Source organism: Amphiura filiformis, chromosome 8 (genome assembly GCF_039555335.1).
Source record: "Amphiura filiformis chromosome 8, Afil_fr2py, whole genome shotgun sequence".
In the NCBI taxonomy this organism is placed as follows: domain Eukaryota; kingdom Metazoa; phylum Echinodermata; class Ophiuroidea; order Amphilepidida; family Amphiuridae; genus Amphiura; species Amphiura filiformis.
This window is the reverse complement of record NC_092635.1, coordinates 17,459,093-17,465,169: the sequence shown is the minus strand read 5'-3', so window position 1 is coordinate 17,465,169 and position 6,077 is coordinate 17,459,093.

The window sequence follows — 6,077 nt, the reverse complement described above, 5'->3', positions numbered from 1 at the left end:
ATTAGACTTGGATCTCACTTCACCCTTTACACATCAGCCTAAGAGATTTTAAGTGGTATGTCAAAAAAGGTTTTGAATGTTAGAAATATTGAGCTCATATTGGGCCACTATATGCAGCAGTTACACAAACAGGGAGGATATGACAAGTATGACATTTGCTTTGCTTTAAGTTGATTTCATCGTTATCTCGCATTGATTGTTTATAGGTTAATGAACGCGTATTACTTGTTGGGAGAGAAATTAGACAAAATAATGCACACATGCTGATGTTACGCATCAACATCAGCGCCAGTGCATTATTTTGTCTAATTTCTCGAGCAACAAGTAAAACGCGTTTATTAACCTATTTCATACACAAGAAGAAAAAAAACACATGATTTTTCTGTTTTTATAACGAATTGTCACTAAAAATGTCGCAAAATAGAAACAAATATAAATGCATCAACCGGCGGAAAAATTAATCAATCCTACGCGATGCGAAACAGTGCACATGTACGCGGAGTGCACAATATACACAATCAATGCATGTTTCGTGTTTTTCTAACATTTGCTCTGATTGGTTCTCACGATCTAAGAGTGTATGAAGACGAGATAATTTGTGACACAATCAAGCAAAATGAGTCAATTATTCCTGAAATTTAATTTCTGCACCCAAATAAAGTGTTAATTCAACTGACATGTGTGAAATAATAATTTATCTCAGGAATCACAGTACTATTTGGATGGAATTTTCATCATATTTTATGAAGTACAGCATAATAAGTGACTCATTTATCAGATCATATTGCATATGGCCTAAGTGACTTGATTATATGTGACATGATCAAGGTGAATGAGTCACATGTCGACCCTGGTCGAAAATGAGTTTTGCATATATTTCTAAAGAGGACATTTAGAGCTTTCAGACACTGAAAACACCATGTTGATATGACTTTTCGTTGCGAAGTAATTGCTGAAAACAACATAAAACAAAAGAATTTTAACACTTTCTTTACCAATATCTCAAAATCGATATTAGTGACATCCAACTCATTTCCCTTGATCGTGTTACATAAAACCTTTGCAATTAGGAATTACAAATTAATCTTGTTAATTCAATTGACTGTCTTTTTTTAAACAATGTGAAATAATGTACCGTAATTATATATCTCAGGACTATTTGGATGCAATTTTCATCATATTTTATGAAGTACAGTTTGCTTAATGACTTTTACCAGATCATATCACATATGGCCTAAGTGACTTGATTACCTTTAAACCTTTGCAATTAGGAATTACAAATGTTATGACACAGGAACTTGTGACATAATCTGTTTGCCAAATTGTTCTACATTAACCACTTTAACATTGAAGAAAGAACATACTTGTTGTCTTTGTATTAAATGTAAACAATTTGGTTCACACATTAAAACTCAAAAATACTTTTTTGGAATATGGTACAGCAGGTGGGACACCCAAATAGCAATCATTGTAATGTGTAAGCTATATGTACCAGAATTTTTTGTTTTGTGTTACATCCCAGCAAACACAAAATGTTTTTGACATCATTCGTAAAAGGTTAGATAAAGTTGCCGGAAAACGTTTAAATGTCGGGTTATATAAAGGACATATAAAGGGTATAAAACGTTTTCAAAACATTCAAACACATTTGTTGATAACCTGCTGCAAATATTGTAACATGGTGTTATTTAAGGGCTGGGGTATGAACGTTTGGACAGTATTTATTTTGGGACATTAGAACACGTCAGACATATCGAATTGCATTCTGAATACGAAGAATGTCATTCTGATATCAAATAATTTTGATTTTTTGAAATTGGCAATTTAATACACATTTTATGGCAAATCATTAAAAATTGATATTTTTGATATTTAACAGTACTGAAGTAAACTTTATAAATCTGATGATTTATACTTAAAGTGTATTTAGGTGGGATGAAAAGCAGACGATCAATTGAAAATTTGGACCTTTCGTATTGAATATATGGATTTTTTTTCCAAAAACACCAAAAAAATTAGGTCTTTTGGGAAAAAATCCATATCTTCAATATAAAAGGTCAAAATTTTAATTGACCGTCGGCTTTTCCTCCCAGCTACATACACTTTAAGAATATATCATTAGATTTATATAATTTACTTCGAGGACTGTTATATATCAAAAATTTGAAAAATATCAAATTTTTATAATTTGTCATAAAATTTGTATTATATCGTGATTTTCAAAAATGAAAATTATTTGATATCAGAAAGACATGCTTCGTATTCAGAATGCAATTCGATAGGTCTGAGGTGCTCTCATGTCCCACAAATAATACTGTCGAAACGCAATAAACGCTCATTCTAGATCCCTTAAGTGTTAACAAAATATTTGGCAAAAAATGTTTGCAAAATATTTTACAATAACATTTTTAAAACATTTTAAAAATATTATTGTAGTGTGTTTTTATACAAAACGTTCTTTAACATTTCCCTGACCTTTGTATAACCGGACATTAAATGATGATAAAAACGTTTTTTCTCAATTCCTATAGATGGCTAAATAAGAGCTATAGGGGTAAGAAACATTGTAATTTGTAGTTGAATCATCATGATTGATAAAGGAAACAAAGTGCTTTATATCTGGTCCAGTAAATTCATGTGCTCCGTGCCTATGACCATAACATCCAGTTGTATTCACGGGTAAAGGAGACTTATTGTATTCAGTAATAATCATGATTTTCTAATGATGTAAATATAACAAGGCTCATCTTTCAAATGTATTATCTTTTTGACACGCTGTAGTTTTTAGAGACTGGGGTCTATGGCAATTTTAATATTATGACAATTGAAATTATATTCATTGTAATGAACTTTTCATAATCAAAACAAGGTATGTGGTTGAAGCAAACATGCTCGTTTTCATTTAAATGGATGTAAATTTGGATGTAGATGGCTAAATAAGAGGGGTAAGAAACATTGTAATTTGTAGTTGAATCATCATGATTGATAGAGTAAACAAATTGCTTTGTATCTGATCCAGTAAATTCATGTGCTCCGTGCCTATGACCGCAACATCCAGTTGTAGTCATGGATAAAGGAGGCTTATTGTATTCAGAAATAATCATGAATCTAATGATGTAAATATAACAAGGATAGTCTTTCAAATGTATTATCTTTTTGACACACTGTAGTTTTTAGAGACTGGGGTCTATGGCAATTTTATTATTATCACAATTGAAATATGAAATAATATTCATTGTAATTAACTTTTCATAATCAAAACAAGGTATGTGGTTGAAGCGAACATGCTCGTTTTCATTTAAATGGATGTAAATTTGGATGTAGATGGCTAAATAAGAGGGGTAAGAAATATTGTAATTTGTAGTTGAATCATCATGATTGATAAAGTAAACAAAGTGCCTTGTCCCTGATCCAGTAAATTCATGTGCTCCGTGCCTATGACCATAACATCCAGTTGTATTCACGGGTAAAGGAGGCTTGTTGTATTCAGGAATAATCATGATTTTCTAATGATGTAAATATAACAAGGCTCATCTTTCAAATGTATTATCCTTTTGACACACTGTAGTTTTTAGAGACTGGGTGGGGTCTAGGGTAATTTTAATATTATGACAATTGAAATAATATTCATTGTAATTAACTTTTCATAATCAAAACAAGGTATGTGGTTGAAGCGAACATGCTCGTTTTCATTTAAATGGATGTATATATGGATGTAGATGGCTAAATAAGAGGGGTAAGAAACATTGTAATTTGTAGTTGAATCATCATGATTGATAAAGTAAACAATGTGCTTTGTATCTGATCCAGTTAATTCATGTGCTCCGTGCCTATGACCGCAACATCCAGTTGTAGTCACAGATAAAGGAGGCTTATTGTATTCAGAAATAATCATGATTTCTAATGATGTAAATATAACAAGGATAGTCTTTCAAATTTATTATCTTTTTGAGACACTGTAGTTTTTAGAGACTGGGGTCAAATAATTAAGGTACCAGTTATGTTCACCCTTTGTATATAACCTTAACAAAGACAGATATGTCATCCGTAAACAGATGCATCAAGTAGGGTTGTAGATCAAACTATTTCTTATTTTGCGTGACAAACCCAGAAATATTGCTCACCAGATCACAACAGGCACTTGTGATCAAGCCATCAGCCAAGAGGGCGAAACCTCAAGCCGTGAGTAATATTTCTGGGTTTGTCACGCAAAATAAAAAATAGACAGATATGTCATAATTGGAATCAGCAGCCAATAGCTACATCTTATAGCTCGAATTTAAGACCTCATTTGTTGATATTGTTCAAAAAATAAAGACACGACAAGCCAAAAACCCAAGGAAGATGCCAATTTAAAAGTTGCAGTTTGCTCCATATGATGCCCTATTGATTTGTACACAACGCGTTCGTTCGCAATCAAGCGAAATAGCGCGGTGCTTCCATTGATTAGCACGTTAAAACTAGCGTCATGCTTTCATTGATTAGAACACAAAAGTGCAACTTTTGATTTTGTTTCTTCATTAGGTTTTAGATCACTGTTTCTTTAATTCTCAACCAATTTCAACAAATAAGGTCTTAAATCAGAGCTAAAGAATACAGGTATTGGCTGCATGTTTTTATTTTGACATATTTGTCTTTATTTAGGCTATACAGGGGTTAACAAAACCGGTACCATAATTTTTTGGCTTACTGTATATGGCAATCATAATTGTATTCAGAAATAATCATGATTTCTAATGATGTAAATATAACCAAGGCTCATCTTTCAAATATATTATCTTTTTGACACACTGTAGTTTTTAGAGAACTGATATTCATTGTAATTATTTTAAGAATATAAGGTCAATGCATTGTACTATTTAATATTTAATACAATTTTATGGAATATAATTTTATCAAATTTTTTATCAAAAGGTAGTAATATATGGGTATATGGACGGCAATAAATAAATAAATAAAATTAAATTTTGATCTTAACTTCTTGAGCTACTTGTGCTTTATTTTCTAATTTGCCAAGTTCAATTGTATGTTATGTAAAGACTGCACATAAAGTAATGCAGTTGTTATTAAAACGCCTATAGCATCAGAACTAATAATTGTGTTCACAATATTTCAACATAGAAAGAAGGATGATTTATTTACACATTTTGATACCCCCAATTTTGTTCAATATTAAATTAACAATTTAAAGAAAAATGCCGGAATTTAAAAGTTGCAGCTATTTGTATTGATTTGAAGTCAGCGCGGAGATAATGGAGCATTTACGTATCACAATGCTTGCGAAATAACATTGATCGCTGTAAACTGCAACTTTTAAATTTGGGTATTTTTCTTTAAACAGCATTTGACAAATGGGGTATCAAAATACGCAAAAATAAAGCATCCTTCTTTCTATGTAGAAATATTGTGGAAACAATTATTAGTTCTGAAGCTATAGGTGTATTTATAACAGCTGCCTTACTTTTTGTGCAGACTTAGACATGTTTGAAGAACATCCCAGTCCCACATAAAAATGCGAGATAAGCAGAGAAACCAGATAGTCTTCCGACTACAGAAATCTGGCATTTGGATTTCTCTGCCACTTAAAGGCATCATGTTATATCTAATTTCTCATATTATAAAAGGATTTATATTTGGAGTCTCATTCAAATATTTTTAACCCCATGAGAACTACCTGCCGATTGGTCAAAAAGAAGTTTTCATTATCAATTGGACCAATCAGCAACATTGTTAGAATAATTTCACCACACAAAAAAATTGGGGTAAATTATTTGCAAAGTTCCATTCTGATTGGTGATTAAAGTGAAGATATCATGTAATTGACCAATCAGAGGCAATGTTAGATTGGCAGGTATTGCTCAGGGGGTTAAATGCTTGAATGAGACTATATGTTATCAACAATTACACTGACAAGAAAGATTGTATTTAGTTGAACGTGCATGTAAAGATTTCTTATTGTGACATTTTATTTTCAAGTTGCTTGTGATAAACCACATAGATATTGCAAGACCAACTTTCAAACAAGTACACTTGAAATGGATGGTTTCCAGTTATTAATTATAACACTCAACTGTTTG